The 15,328-nt window shown below is 41.9% G+C and overlaps 1 protein-coding gene and 1 non-coding gene across 2 annotated transcripts in view; one reads left to right on the top strand and one right to left on the bottom strand.

Moving 5' to 3' along the window:
* Positions 1–5,691: 5,691 nt before the first annotated feature.
* Positions 5,692–15,328, top strand: part of ZBTB38 (zinc finger and BTB domain containing 38) — a 120,669-nt gene continuing 111,032 nt past the window's right edge. The window contains exons 1-2 of the mRNA XM_036266187.1: positions 5,692–6,464; positions 6,798–7,040. The gene's annotated coding sequence lies outside the window, so the exon portion shown is untranslated. The remainder of the gene's footprint in view (positions 6,465–6,797; positions 7,041–15,328) is intronic.
* Positions 10,444–10,549, bottom strand: LOC118633691. The gene has a single exon (XR_004960235.1). It is a non-coding gene; the product is annotated as a U6 spliceosomal RNA (small nuclear RNA).

Genomic DNA, 15,328 nt, shown 5'->3' with positions numbered 1-15,328 from the left:
GAGCATTGGCCTGTGGTCCAGGGACACCCGGGTTTGGTTCCACTGGGGGCATGTACCTTGGTTGCGGTTTGTCCCCTGCCCTGGTTGGGTCATGCGGGTGGCAGCCACTCAATTTGTCCCTTTCACATCAATGTTTCTGTCTCTCTCTCTCTTCCTCTCTCCCTCTCGCTCTATCTGAACAAAAAATGAGAAAATGTCCTCGAGTGAGGATAATAAAACAACAACAACAAACATTTATTATGTTTCTGTGAGTCAGGAATTTGACTTATGTAGATGGTTCTGACTTAGGGTTTCTCCTGAAGCTGCAGTCAAGATGTCTGTTGAGGCTACAGACATCTGAAGGCTTGACTGCATGCAGCTAGAGCATCTGCTTCCAAGAGGCGCACTCACATGGCTGTTGGCAGGTGGCCTTAGTTCCTCATCACATAGACCTCTCCACGGGGCTTTTAGTATCCTCACAACCATGGCAGCCAGCTTTCCCCAGAGCAAGTGATCCGAGAGAGGGAGGAAGATAGAAGGCTTATGATATACTCTCAGAAGACACACTGTGTAATTCCCACTACATTCTATTCATTAGAAGTGAGTCATATGTACGTACAGCCCACACTCAAGGAGAGGCAAAATAAGCATTGCCTCTTAAAGGGAGGAGTACCAAAGAATATGTGGACATGTTTTAATAACACTTCACTTAGTGATCCGACATTTTCCAAATGACCTTCATGAAATTACAAAACCATGATGCATGGATAAAAACTCTATTCCAATAGCAAAATGGCCCACTGGGTTTTTATTGTAACAGTTTGAAAAGTTCATTGATGTAGTTTTAGATTCTACATGGCTACTAACCAATAAGAAGCTCTCATTTGATGTGTTTTGGTGTAATATAGAAAAAGAGTATCCATAATTATCTGAAAAGGCTATTAAAATGTGCCTCTCGTTTCCAACTACATGTCCCTGTGAGGCCAATTTTTTTTTTCATATACTTCAACCAAAACAACATTGGAACAGACCGGAATGCAGAAGCAGATATGAGAATCCAGCTGTCTTCTGTTGAACCAGACAGAGCATTGTAGACATGTGAAACAGGGAGGCTCTTCTCACTAATTATTTTTTTGTTTTAGTAAATATGTTTTTCTTAAAAAGTTTGTGTGTGTGTTTGTGTGCGTATTAACATGCATTGGATTTATTATTGTAATTTTAAAATAAACTAAATATTTTTAAATTTTATCAGTTTTCATTTCTAATATGGTCTTTATTGCTAGATAACTTTTAAGAGTATAATGGAGTCCAGAAGCCAAAAATTTGAAAATCTCTTGCCTAAGCAATCCTGATGGTCCGGTCACCATTGAAACAACATTTTTAGATTTGGGTGTGTGGTGCGATCCTGGCCGATGACATAGGAAGTGAAGGTGTGGTGTTCAGTTTTCAGTCTAGGGAATTAAATAGAAATATGTGGATCTTCAAAGGAATTGATAATGTTCTGTTTCTTAAGCTAGATGATTGATATGTTTATTAGCCTTCTTTATCTCTTACATACTCAATTGTTTGAGGTATGAAATATTTTATAACAAAAAAATGAAAAGAACAAGTGAAATAGAAGAATCTACTTCCTGAATATAAGCATCATGTCCGTTTTGCAGTATATTTGTCCAGTATATCGGGCCTAAGGGTGCATTATTTGTCTCTGAAGAATTTTGTGCACAGTTCATGGTGCTCTTAAGTCTGTGACTGTTACATGTTTGTGATATTTGACTTATAACCTGAGAGTCCCCACACCTCTAGCCACATAGGCAATCTCACCATGTTGATAAGGCTACCATTTCAAGTCATACAAAGTCCCTTGTAAAAAGACCTTTTCTGCTTCTGGCTTAGTCCTTTTCTCCCCTAGGTTCAGGCAGGACATCAGCGTCTGTCATATAGCACATCGTCTCCCAGGTTCTCTCAACCCCCTCATAAGAGGAGACATCTGCTGGGGTTGCCAGCCAGTCCACCAGTTCTGAAAACTGCCACACTCTGAATCCATTTCCGTCCCCTTTTAGAAACTTATATGAGCACCTTTTAACTGGAACCCTCAACAGGTACAAAGACAGGCTCACTACACTGTTAATATAAACCTCTCCCTCTGTGGTCACCCTCTGTAGTTCCAGGGCCCCTCAGTCTCACTGAGGACCTGAGGCTAGGTTTCTGGGTTTCTCCTACCCCTCCTGTTAACGTAACTTTTCAGAAATTTATAAATCAAGCAGCGAAATCAGAGAATACGTTAATTCAATCAACGGGTTTGAGAGGCTGCCTGAACAAAATCTGGGCTTTGCCAGCGTGGATGAAGGAAGAATGACTATTGGGTAGGCAGAAAAAATGTCTGCTACAATTGTCTATGCATGTGTATATTTTAAATCTTTCTGCAATATAATGCTTATGTGATTAAAAAAGAAAAGGAAGGCAATAAATATGAGGGGAAAATGCATATATAAAACTGAGAAATGCAGTCCCGCTTTGAGCTTTTGAGAGAGAGAGGTGCTGCAAAGGAAGCAGACCCGTTTACTGAAATCCAGTTCACTGATCAATGCACCGTATTTACTTGCTTCTTTTAGCTACTTATAAAATTTACAGCAAGTCATACTGCATGGAATCTTTTTTAACAACTGTTGAACATTTTAGTTAGCCAGTATTCCATTATATTTACTTAATATCATTTTAAGGAATATTCATTCTGTCGGCCCAGTTAGTTAGAATACGAGAGACATCAAGGAGAAAAAATATTTGTGAGATATATAAATCAATTAAAAAAAGGCAACCCAATTGAAAAATGGACAAAAATATGAACAGGCAATTCACAGAATTAGAAATACAGTTAACTATAAAACATATATGACAAGATTTTTAACATTACTAGTAATCAAGAAAAATACTAGATAGAACAGTAGTAAAATGTTTATTTTCACAAAATATCATCAGCTAGTTAAAAAGAATAGCATAGTATTGGTGAAGGTGTTTCTGAAATCAAGCCCTTTCATATAATTCAATGTTGATGTGAGTGTAAATTGATACAGCATTTTTGATAGACAATTGAGCTGTACTTATCACTGCTAAAATACCTGTGTTCCCTTAGAGACAGAGGGAGAGGGAGGACTAGTGGGAGGGGCTGGGAAAATGGGAATAATGGGAGGGGCTAAAGGACTGGGGTGTAAAGGGTGGGACCCGTGGGGCTGGGAGTGATTTAGGACTAGGATTAATAAAGAAAGGGGGAAAGGGTCAAAGGCTTAGAGGAACCTGGAGGTACTTGAGAGGATTGAGGGGAGTGAAAACAAATGCAGTGGGAGATTAAGAGGGATTAGAAACAATGAAGAAATTTGAGAAGGACAGGAAGAGGAGGGGTGGGATTAGCCCAGACTACCAGGTAAAATGGAAACAACTGGCTTTCAGTGAGTTGACCCAGAGCCACTGGCAAACAGGACCTGTTAACACTGAGCAAGGCCCCTGAGGAAGAATGAGTTTTGTTAGCAAACAGGAAACAGTAACTTTCATCATGCTGCTAACTGTGCCTTGCAGAGTTCTTTTACTTCCTCTCCTTTTGGCTCTGTTTTTATAGTGTAGTTTGCTTATAAAAGCAACCTGAGATCTTTGAAGACTCCTTAGTCTGAGTCCTCTCATGGTCATTGGTTTGTATCTTTCCCATATAATCCTAAAGTGTAAAATATGGAAGTGTTTCAGCTGTCTCTAGTAGAAACTGTCAGGAAAATGCTGGGGATCCTGGAAGGCCATGAAAGGAGGTTCTCTCTGCAGTGGAGTGCAGGTATGCATGAGGGGGCACAGATCCTAAGACTCTTCCACTTCTCTCTTGGTTTGAGGTAGGCATTCTTTTAGGAAGTAGAGAGCCCTCTGGTCACTGGCTTTCTCTGTGCTTCTTGCTGCTTTCCACACAGTGAATCACAGGGCAGCCAGATAGCAAGAATCTGCAGGGAAGGGCTGTTACGGACTGAATTATGTACTCCCAAATCCACATGTTGAAACACTAACACCCAGTACTTTAGAATGTGACTGTATTTTGAGATAGGGCCTTTAAAAAGATGATTAAGTTAAGAGTTGGGCCCAATTCCATCTCACTGGTGTCTTTATAAGAAGAGGAAATTGGGGCATACAAATGATACATTTAGGGATGTGTACCCACAGAGAAAAGGTCACATGAGGGCACAGTAAGAGGCCAGCTATCTGCAAGCCAAGGAGAGAGGCCTCAGAGGACACTGACCTTGCTGATACCTTCATCTTAGACTTCCAGCCTCAAGAACTTGAGAAAAATAATGTCTGTTGTTTAAACCACCCAGTCAGTCTGTGGTATTTTGTTATGCCAGCCCTAGCAAACTAATACAGGGCCTTCAGGTATTAGGGACCTGAGAAAATAAAAATTGATTCCAGTCTTCTCAATATGACTGAGAACTATTTGGAAGTGTGGAGGAAGGCCCTGCTGCACCCCCATACACATTTCCACTTTTCGTTCAGGAAGGGTAGAGCTTGCTCTCATACTGCCCTACAAGTTCCTACGTTGAGCCAGTTACCAATCAAAGCTGATAAGAGAAATAAGGATGTCTGGCCAGTCAGGCCGGGTCTCTCAGTTACTATGTTTTCTAACTCTGCTTAAGGATTTAGTCCCTGCCTTTGTAGATTCAAAAACCTCTTTTCAGTTCTGGCCCAAGTGAATGATTTCCATACTAGTTCTAAAAATGAGCTGGAATTTTAGTGTAACAATGATAGCTATATTTGCCAAGAGAAACGTACTATTTGTGGTAGACTCATTTTTTTTTTTTTTTTTTTATCCTCACCCGAGGACATTTTTCCATTTTTTGTTCAGGTAGAATGGGAGGGAGAGAGAGGAACAGAGAGAGAGAGAGAAACATCGATGTGAAAGGGACACATCGAGTGGCTGCCACCCGCACAAACGACCAGGGCCGGGGACAAACTGCAACCGAGGTACATGCCCTTAGCAGGAACCGAATCCAGGTCTCTCTGGACCGCAGGCCGACGCTCTAACCGCTGAGCCAAACTGGCCAGGGCTGTGGTAGACTCATTTTAAACAATCCCTTCCCATTAAGAAGAACTAAGGGGAGACAAAAATAAAATAAAAAGCCACTATGGAAAAACCCTTGTTCTTTGGAACTCTACAGAAAGGTCTCTTCCTTGGGAATATGTTCTTGACCTTCCTGGGAAGTATAGGGCTGCCCACCTTCTGAGTTCCTGAGAAAGCTTGTATCAGAAACCCTAATTTTAATTAGAGTAGTTTATAAGCCAGCCTTTCTCATTAGACTGTGAGCTCCAAGAGGGAAGAGATTATCTTGTCTATTGACTTACCTTCAGTGGTATCTGGACCACAGGATGTGCTCAAAAATAAGACAAAAGTTAGGAGAATGAATAAATGAATAAAATGATGGTATCACATGTCTCTTGTACAGGAATTTGCCTTCCAAATGGAGCAGAAGACCCGTCATCTCTCCACCTGCATAGTATTGGAGACACAATGATAAAACTCTCCTCAGCTTCTCCTTCACCATCTCTTCTGTGATGGTCATGCTTCCACAAGTAGTTGCCCATCCTATATCCTTTGTTTTGTTTGAATTTATAAGTGGACTTTTTCCTAATTTTATTTACAAAGAGACCCCTTACTCCTACCACTAAACTGTCTCCAAACTGCAACTAGGATGAATTATTTCTGGGAATGTCTTCTAGAAGCAACATATCTCTGCAAACTATGATCCCTATGGACTGCACCTGCTGACCTGGTCTCCAGATGTTTAACCCATCTTACATTTGGGTTTGCTCACCTCTGTCCCCGACTACATTCCCTAGACACTCTGCCCAGATATGACACTCCACACTCCAGTTCTTCAGCGCTGGGTTAGGGATTTGAGTGGGATCATGTAGATTGATGGGTATCAGTTAAACAGAGGATATTGGATAAATATTGAGTCTGGTATGTCCAGGAACTTGAACTTGATTTGTAGAAGTAAAAAGAGTGAAGAAATTAGAAATTCAAGAAGTTGATTCTTGGCCAAGTACAGAAGAGCCAAGTGTTTCATGTTCCCTGTTAGGGCAGGACTAGAGACCTGAGTATAGATGGACCTGAGCCTAAAGATGTGACAGGGTCTTGCTAAGCTGAAAGAATAAAAAAAGAGGGAGACAGCCTCAGACAAGGGAAAGGATGAGGGGGTAAGTGACAGCTTTTTCCACTGGAAGGTTTTTTGGGCCCTGGTATTCAAAGAAACCAGCTGAACTCAGTAGACACATGTTTGAACATTGCCATTTTCCTTGTAGAATTCCTACCTAAATTCCAGCTGATTACTCATTTGCCGTCTACATATTGCTGAATTTTAAGATCCTTGAGGGCATTCTCACTGCTGTATCCTCAACACCATCATCTAAAACAGAGGAACCCAACAAGTATTTGCTGAAACCATCAACCGATGTATGCATGGGTATGCAGAGAGGGATGTGTGTCCGGCTCTATATTGGTCCAGTTTACAGTGCCTGCTCCTACTTCTCACAGCAATTTGTGATTCTCTCTATGATGGTTTCCTTTCTCTGTCCACCTGCCCCCTGATAGCTCTGAAAGCCCTTAGTCATTTGGTTCAAATGCTCTAGCTTTGGAGACTAGCTATTTATTAACTAAACCGTTGCACCACTTGCTCTTATAGCCTTAAATGAATTTGAGTTAATTCTTAACTGTTTCCTTTCTGTACATGTGTCATTTAATCGTTTGCCTTTATCTGATTTTCCCCAATTTCCTGTGCATTTGTGGTTTTCTACAGGAGCTCTCTATGAGAGGCCTCAGGCAGCCACACCAAACGAGTGTGGGCACCTACATTTTCTAGGAAGGCTCTCCTGCTGCTCCGGGTTTCATCAAACTGGTGTCCATCCAGATATTCCCACTCAAGGTTATTTATGCTAGAGGAGGAAGAATGCCCTCCCCAGTGCCAGTTCTTGGAAAAAAGAAGAATTGTTGATATAGCCAGAGCCCCAACAGAAGAAAGATTACTCTGCAACAGCTAAAGGTTGGTGACATATTTTTATCCAACTCAGTGAAACCTGCCCATGTTTGCTTTTTTCCCCATGACTTTCATTAGTGTGTTTTCTCCAAATGACCTTTGGAATAAACAGGAAGAAAAGATTCTAAGTCAATAGAATAGCTTCATGGGGGACAGAAAGTTTATCCATCATCGATTCCCTATATCTATCATAGTGCCTGACATGTAGAATCTCAATAAATGTTTGATGAAGGAAGGAAAGCAAGGTAAGAGGGAAAGAGAGAGAGAGGGGGGAGGAAGAGATCAGAGAACAGGAATGAATAGAAAGGATGTGAATGTATTATTCATAAATAATATAACAGTTGTGTTTTCAAAGTTAATTTTTTTAGGTACATTATCACTGCCACCTAGAATAATAAAACAAATTAAGTCACTTTGTAAAATGAAGGATGTATTTATAAAGATAAAAGAATAGTAGACAACCAGAATAACAACAAGTGTACTCTTCAGAACTTAAGCATAAAGATAAACAGCAGTGGTTGTATTTTAAAATAAATTAAAAACTCTATAATGTGATGGTCATTTGTTCTGTCTATGCCCAATTCTCAAAAGGAAATTAAAACAGTCAAGAACTTTATTTATGGAAAAATGCAAGGTGATCAGGGAGGTGATAGAATTGATGGCAATTGGTCGGTTTGGTATTTAGGAAAGGTCAACTAATCAGAAATGATGCATCAAAGAAATTTATAAATATCTAGGCTTCCTGCAGTTAAGATGAATTAACCACACAGTAATTCAGCAAATGCTCAAAAGTATGTAATTATGTGTCAAGGAAAAACATCTCAGTGCAGAAAACAAATTTAAGGAAATTAGCATTTTCTCAGTATTAGTCTTTCGGTTATTTGATATCATACGACTACCCAGTTCAGGTCCAGCAAGCCAACTCTAAATGACATGTACATCGCGAAAAGAACACACCACCATGATGGAATGAATAAGACAGATCTTTTTTTTTTTTTAATTTTTTCTTTATTGATTTGAGAGAGAGAGAAAGGGAGACGGAGAGAGAGATAGAAACATCGATGAGAGAGAACATCAATTGGCCACCTCCTGCATGCCCCCCTCTGGGGATTGGGTCCACAACCTGGGCAATGTGTCCTGACCGGGAATCGAACCTCAGCCACCTCTTGGTGCATGGGTCAACACTCAACCACTGAGCCACACCGGCCGGGCAGATCATTTTTATAAAATCAAGATCTCAAAACTAAGGGATGGTTTCTTCAGGAGCTCAGCAACATACCTAGTGTTAGGAAAAGTCACTATAATCTTATGTTATTTTAATTTGGGGCAAATAAAATATAACCTGAAAGGAAATCTAAAGAAAATTCAGAGAAACTTTCCTTTTTGATACCCATCTTGCAAAAATTGTGTTGAGGCATGTGATTTGTTTTCAAGGGTTTGCCTGAGTCATTTCGACTCTAGTGATCAGGACAATTGTCTTGTAAAGGAAAACAGTTGCTCATGTAAGTAGATGATGACTGGTGACTGACAAAAAATATACATGTATGTACCATCTTAGCTGCTGTGAGTTGTTCCTAAAGTTATAACAAGATGATTCAGGCTTTATGTGTGTAGTAAATTTGTGCCTGTGAAACTGATTAATGCAAGAGTTCGGTGGATTCCAGGCTTCAGGCAATGGTCGTTTTGCCCTACCTTTGACCATTTGTACTGCGATTTAACGTGTATTTTTCTTTAAATCAATTTTTTTATCATAAATATATTTGAAAAGCAACTTAGTAGATATTTCCACCTGAAATCATCTCTGATAGGCATTCTTTGGAAAATAATTCAATAGCGGTAACAATAATAATAATGGTGATAAGTCAAGACTATTTTAAAACTAATTCTATGAGATAGAGACATACTGATAGAGAGAAAATTAGAATCCTTATAGCTCATAGGAAAATATTTGGATAAATCATATGTTCAGGTCACAGTTTGCTCTTTGTGGCTTTAAGAAGCTAGTTAATGTTTACATGACATTGAACTTCAAAGTCCAGGCAATATGGAGGAAAACAGCGTGAAAGAGAAAAACAGTTTGTTTGTTACTTCCTTGCTTTTCCTTACCCTGTGGAGAGGCCCCAGAGGGCAGCAGGACACGGACCCTGGAGGGAACCAAAGCAGGAGGGTGGGTCTTATCGGACCAGAGTGCAATAATTGTTTTATTAAATTATAAAAATTTATTATGCCAAGTTTTTCACTCATATCACAATTATTCTTGTTGGAGTTTCATTATGGTTTTTTTTGTTGTTGTTTTTTGTCTTTTGTTTTTTTTTAAATTGTTTATTTATTAATTTGTTTTTGTTACAGATGTTTCTCATTTTACCCCCATTGACACCCTCCTCCCCTTCCCCCACGCCCTATCCCCAGCTTTGTTGTCTATGTTCACTGGTCATGCATACATGCATATAAGTTCTGTGGTTTATCTCTTCCCCCACAAACCCCCCCTCCTCTGAGGCTTGTCAGTCTGTACCCCGCCTCTATGTCTCTGGGTTAATTTTGTTCAGCAGTTTGTTTAGTTCATTGTATTCCACAAATAAGTGAGATCATGTGATATTTGTCTTTCTCTGCTTGGCTTGTTTCGCTTAGCATAATACTCTCCAGGTCCTTCCATGCCATCTTGAAGGATAAGAGATCTTTCTTTCTTACAGCTGCATAGTATTCCATTGTGTACATGTACCACAGCTTTTTAATCCACTCATCTATTGATGGACATTTGGGTTGTTTCCAGATCTTAGTTATTGTAAATAATGCTGCTGTGAACATAGGGGTACATATATTCTTTCTGATTGGTGTTTCAGGTTTCTTAGGGTATATTCCTAGAAGTGGAATCACTGGGTCAAATGGCAGTTCAATTTTTAATTTTTTGAGGTAACACGATAGTGTTTTCCATAGTGACTGCACCAGTCTACATTCCCACCAGCAGTGTACTAGAAACCCCTTTTCTTTTTTTTTTTTTTTTGCTTTTAGAACTGTTTATTTTTTAAGTAAGCAAAAACACCAATAGCAAAAGGGCAAGGGCAAAAGCAGATATACTAGAATCCCCTTTTCTCCACACCCTCGCCAGCACTTGTTTGATGATTTGTTGATGGCGGCCATTCTGAAAGGTGTGAGGTGATAACTCATTGTTGTTTTCATTTGCATCTCTCTGATGATTAGTAATGTTGAGCATTTCTTCATATGTCTCTTGGCCATTTGTATGTCCTGTTTGGAGAGGTGTCTATTTAGGTCCTCTGCCCATTTTTTAATTGGATTCTTTGTCTTCCTTTTGTTGAGTTGTATGAGCACTCTATATATTTTGGAAATTAACCCCTTATCTGATGCATCATTGGCGATTATGGTCTCCCATATAGTGGGATCCCTTTCTGTTAAAAATATGGAACGCTTCACGAATTTGCGTGTCATCCTGCACAGGGGCCATGCTAATCTTCTCTGTATTGTTCCAGTTTTAGTATATGTGCTACTGAAGCAAGCACTTCATTATGTTTTTAATTAATAGTCTTCTTTCCTAGTCTTGATGTGAAATTTTTTACCTTACTTTTTCGTAGTGATGCAGTCTGTGATCACGTTGTGTGCCTTTATTGTGATACTCTTGGTTTATAGAAGTGAGTGCTGTTAATGTAACAAAGCAGAACATTATCCTTCTGCATAATATAATGAAACATCATTATTCTTTTCAAGTATTTTCTTTCCAATTGCTCTTCTTGGGGGGGTTTTCACTTATTCCTGACTTTTAAGTTAGGCCAGCCTCATGCATGGCACCAGCAGGGCGGACAAGGGGTGAGGGCTTGCCAGGTGGGCCCCTGGACAAGATGTCCTTCCAGGCTGGCTTGAAGGAACCTCCGTGCCTAAGGCAGCAGTAAACCAGTGTCTCCCTGGAGGGAAGTCATTGCCTGCATTTTAAAATCTCACCATGTAGCCCTGGCCAGTTTGGCTCAGCGGTTAGAGCGTCGGCCTGCGGTCCGGAGAGACCCGGGTTCGGTTCCCGCTAAGGGCATGTACCTCGGTTGCAGTTTGTCCCCGGCCCTGGTTGGTCGTGCGGGTGGCAGCCACTCGATGTGTCCCTTCACGTCGATGTTTCTCTCTCTCTCTCCCTCCCACTCTATCTGTACAAAAAAAAATGGAAAAGTATCCTCGGGTGAGGATTAAAAAAAAAATAAAAAATAAAAAATAAAAAATAAAAATAAAATAAAATAAAATCTCACCATGTAGTATTTTGAGGTGCACTTAGCAATGGTAAGCCTCATAAAAGGTGCCTTTAAAGTCAGGTTCCAGAGTTGACAGGTCTGTGTGTGTATTCTTTTTTTTTAATCCTCACCGGAGGACATTTTTCCATTTTTTGTTCAGATAGAGTGGGAGGGAGAGAGAGGAAGAGAGAGAAACATTGATGTGAAAGGGACACACCGAGTGGCCACCACCCGCATGACCCAACCAGGGCTGGAGACAAACTGCAACCGAGGTTCATGCCCTTAGCGGGAACCGAACCCGGGTCTCTCTGGACCACGGGCTGATGCTCTAACCGCTGAGCCAAACTGGCCAGGGCTATGTGTGTGTGTGTTCTTAAAAATATCTGAAAGACAGGAAAGGAAGCTGGAGAGAAGTTCCCTTCGAATGAAAAGGCAGGATGAGATTTGCAAAGCTAAATGCCGCCTCCCTCAAGAAGGGGGAGCAAAACTCCTCTTCTTAAGTGTGGGCTGCTCATAGTGACATCCTCCCAAAGGACAAGTGTAGAAGGGGGACGGGAATAACCGCACAGTGGAGAAACCTGACAAACAGGACCTCAGCCAGGTGACCAACATCAGCATCAACTGGGATAACACACGTTTACAGCAACTACCTTGACATGATGTGATCAAAATGGCACCTTGACTCTACGGGCTTCCTCTCGAAAACCTCTAACCTCAGTCCAATAATGTGAGAAACATCAGAAAGATCCAAACGGAATGAAATTCTATAAAACTTGACCAGTACTCCTTAAAACTGTAAAGATCATCAAGAACAAAGAAAGTATGAAAAACCCTCATAGCCCAGAGGTGCCTCAGAAGATATGACAACTAAATGTAACGTGGTGTCCTGGATGCTTCTCCAGCACAACAACAGAAGGCCATTGCTTAAAACCTCAGGGAATCTGAGTAATACATGGACGTTAGTTAATAATACATGGACGTTAGTTAATAATCTGCAGAAGAATTAGCGTATTAGTTATGACAGAGGTACCACACTAAGGTAAGGTGTTAACAGTAGGGGAAACTTGGGTGTTGGGTATATGGGAATTCTCTGTACTATCTTATCAACTTTTCTCTATGTCTAAAACTATTCTAAGATTAAGAGTTTTTGGATTTTGCCCGGCTGGTGTGGCTCAGTGGTTGAGCATTGACCCATGCACCAAGAGGTCACCGGTTCAATTCCCAGGGCACATGCCCAGGTTGTGGGCCTGATCCCCAGTGGGGGGCATGCAGGAGGCGGCCAGTCGGTGTTCTCTCTCATCAATGTTTCTCTCTCTCTCTCTCTCTCTCTCTCTCTCTCTCAAAATCAATAAAGAAAATATATTTTTTTTAAGTTTCTGGATTTTTTTTTGTTTTTTAAGCAAAACAAAACTAAATACCAAAGAAACTCCTAGTTGGAGAACTACCGAGACTCCTTATGACTTCCAATATTTCCTGAAAATCCTAGAGGAACTTTATAATCACCTCTAGAACTAGGTTGTGCCCCTGGTGACTATTAACCCAAGATTAATGGGGACAGGTTCTAGTTTACAGTCTGGTGCTTGAAGCTATTTCAAGGGGAGAAATCCAGAAGGAAAGGCAGGGAAATCACTTAATGTACAGGGTGGGGCAAAAGTAGTTTTACAGTTGTTCATATGGAAAATAATGCAGTCATTAATAAATAATGATATAAGAATAGACTGGCCCTGGCCGGTTTGGCTCAGTGGTTGGAGCGTTGGCCTGCGGACCAGAGAGTCCGGGGTTCAGTTCCTGCTAGGGGCACGTACCAAAAAAAAAATAATAATAATGTGTTTGGTGTTCTTGACCCACCCTGTACTCACTCACTCTTTCACATACACCCCTGTACCAACACGGTGACACCCTCTCCCAGTTCAGCTCTCCCAGGTCACTTCATGGACTTTGAGTCTGTCCATCCTTAAAGGTAATGTTTCTCACCCACGTTCATGTACCTAATACTCTACAGCTTTCTGCCTGTGGCTCAACTCCACTTCCTTGCCAGCAATTCTCTGGTCTGTAAACAGATCCACCTGTCTAAAGACATCCCCAGTTGTATGTCCACATACACAACATAGTGACACTTAGTGCTCCTCAAAACTTGCTGAACCCACTGCTCTTTGTGAATGATGCCACCACCCCGTCAGATCAGGAGCTCATGCAAAGCCCCTCAGCTACCAAACTGCCCAGATTACACCTTCTACATGTTTTTCAGGGCTGAGCCCTCCTTCCAACCTCAGGCCTTAGTTCGGCTTCTCACCTTGTCTCATTGCAGAGACAGCTTCATCCCTTAGCTGGACTACCTTCTCCTGCCCATTTACCCCAACCCTGCCCATACAGGGGAGCCCTTAAACACAGACCTGACCATGCTGCTCCCTGCTGACCGCCTCCAAGGTCCCCTCTCAGCCCTGGAGGAGAGGCCAGGCTTGTCAGCCCGGCACACTGTCCCTTCATGAAATCCTCTCGTCATTCTCGCCTCATTTCCTGTCATATTCCCATACTCCCCTTCTGCTTCTGTCCCACTCCTGGGAAGTCCCTTTCCCAAAGTCGTCCCACGTCCACCTCCAACTTGGTCTTCAGCTCTCAACCCAGACTCTCTTTGGAACGTTCTCTAGCATTCAAGCCCGAGGCAGGTGTCCTCCAGGCCTCCTCCTTACTGATGTCACAGGTGTCCCCCTTCCTCATTCTGTCCCCCTTCCCCACGCCCTAGTCCCCCTCTCCCATGAACTCTGGCGCTCATTCATTCATTCACTCATTTATTCAGTAATTGGGTAGTTTATCTACAAAAAATACAACAAGGAACAAAATAGAAAAACAATTCCTGCCTTCCCGAAGCTTTCACTCTTTGCACACTCTTCAGTTCTCCAGTCTCTTCCCCGGGACCCTGTGCAGGTGAGAAATGTCCGCCTGTGCATCGTAGCACGTCGCGCTGTACACGGCACCGTCGGGGCTCAGAACGTGCAGGGAAGGATGTACGGGAAGGCCCGCGTTTTGTTCCCGCATCCTTCACGATCAGCGTTAGAGAAGGGATTTCAACTTCTGAGGGAAAATAACTTTATACACCCTCCACCCCTCCCCAAGTCCTCCTCCCAACTCGGTTTTATTTCCCTTCTGGAAGCACAACTTTAGTGACTTGTCTGCATGTTTTTCTTGGAGGGTCTCCACTTGGAGGTAGCAACCGGCACAATCAAAATATTATCCACGCTGGTTGCTTGTTTTTAATTTTAAGCATCACACTGATGATCGGTGATTTTCCCCTGGTGTGCCGAGGCAGGCACACCCGTGTACCGCAGGAACTTTTCAAACGTGCCGTACCTGACTATTCAGTCAGGGGCACTGACCTCTTTCCCTTAGACTGTCAAATAAAAAAAATGACAGCCAACACATAATAACCCTCCGGTGTGAATGAATCAAAATTATAGCTATTTGTTGTCAGGTTGGCAAAAAAATATACTTTACGTTGTGCTGCAGAGTTTTAGTCATTCGTTTGTGCATGCCATGAGATGGAAACGTTGGGAGTCGCTGCTCCAGATGAAGCACAGACACTGTGTTTCTAGCACAGAACACAGAAGTTAGACACCTTGGTGCCATGTGGCAGTGACGGCGAAGGGGCTAGCAGTTAGGGCCAGGACAGGGTGGAGGAGGGCAGGAGTGGAAGGACCCACAAGGAGGGTTAACGTCTTCATCTACAGCAATGAAGTCACATGATGCTGCCTTATACGGATGCACCAAGAACTTGAAAATTATACTTAAACTCTATTGCTTTTCTTTTCACTGGACAACCTTTGATACTGTTTGAATTTTTAAAAATCAGGTACACGTTATTTATAAGTGTTAGGAAACTAGTTGGCACAGAAAACCAGTAAAGGGGAGATGGCATGTTCATCTTGGAGGAAGGAGGGCTCAGTCACTGGGAAGCTGGTTTAAGAGTTCCCTCCTAAGTCCTGTCCAGTTGGGCTCAGGCGTTAGAGTGTTGGCCCGTGGACCTAAGGGTCGTGGGTTTGATTTTCAGTCAAGGGCACATACCTGGGTTGC

Source organism: Molossus molossus, unplaced genomic scaffold (genome assembly GCF_014108415.1).
Source record: "Molossus molossus isolate mMolMol1 unplaced genomic scaffold, mMolMol1.p scaffold_m16_p_18, whole genome shotgun sequence".
NCBI classification, from domain to species: Eukaryota; Metazoa; Chordata; class Mammalia; order Chiroptera; family Molossidae; genus Molossus; species Molossus molossus.
Note: the sequence above shows the minus strand (reverse complement) of the source record. Positions and strands in the feature narration are given on the sequence as shown.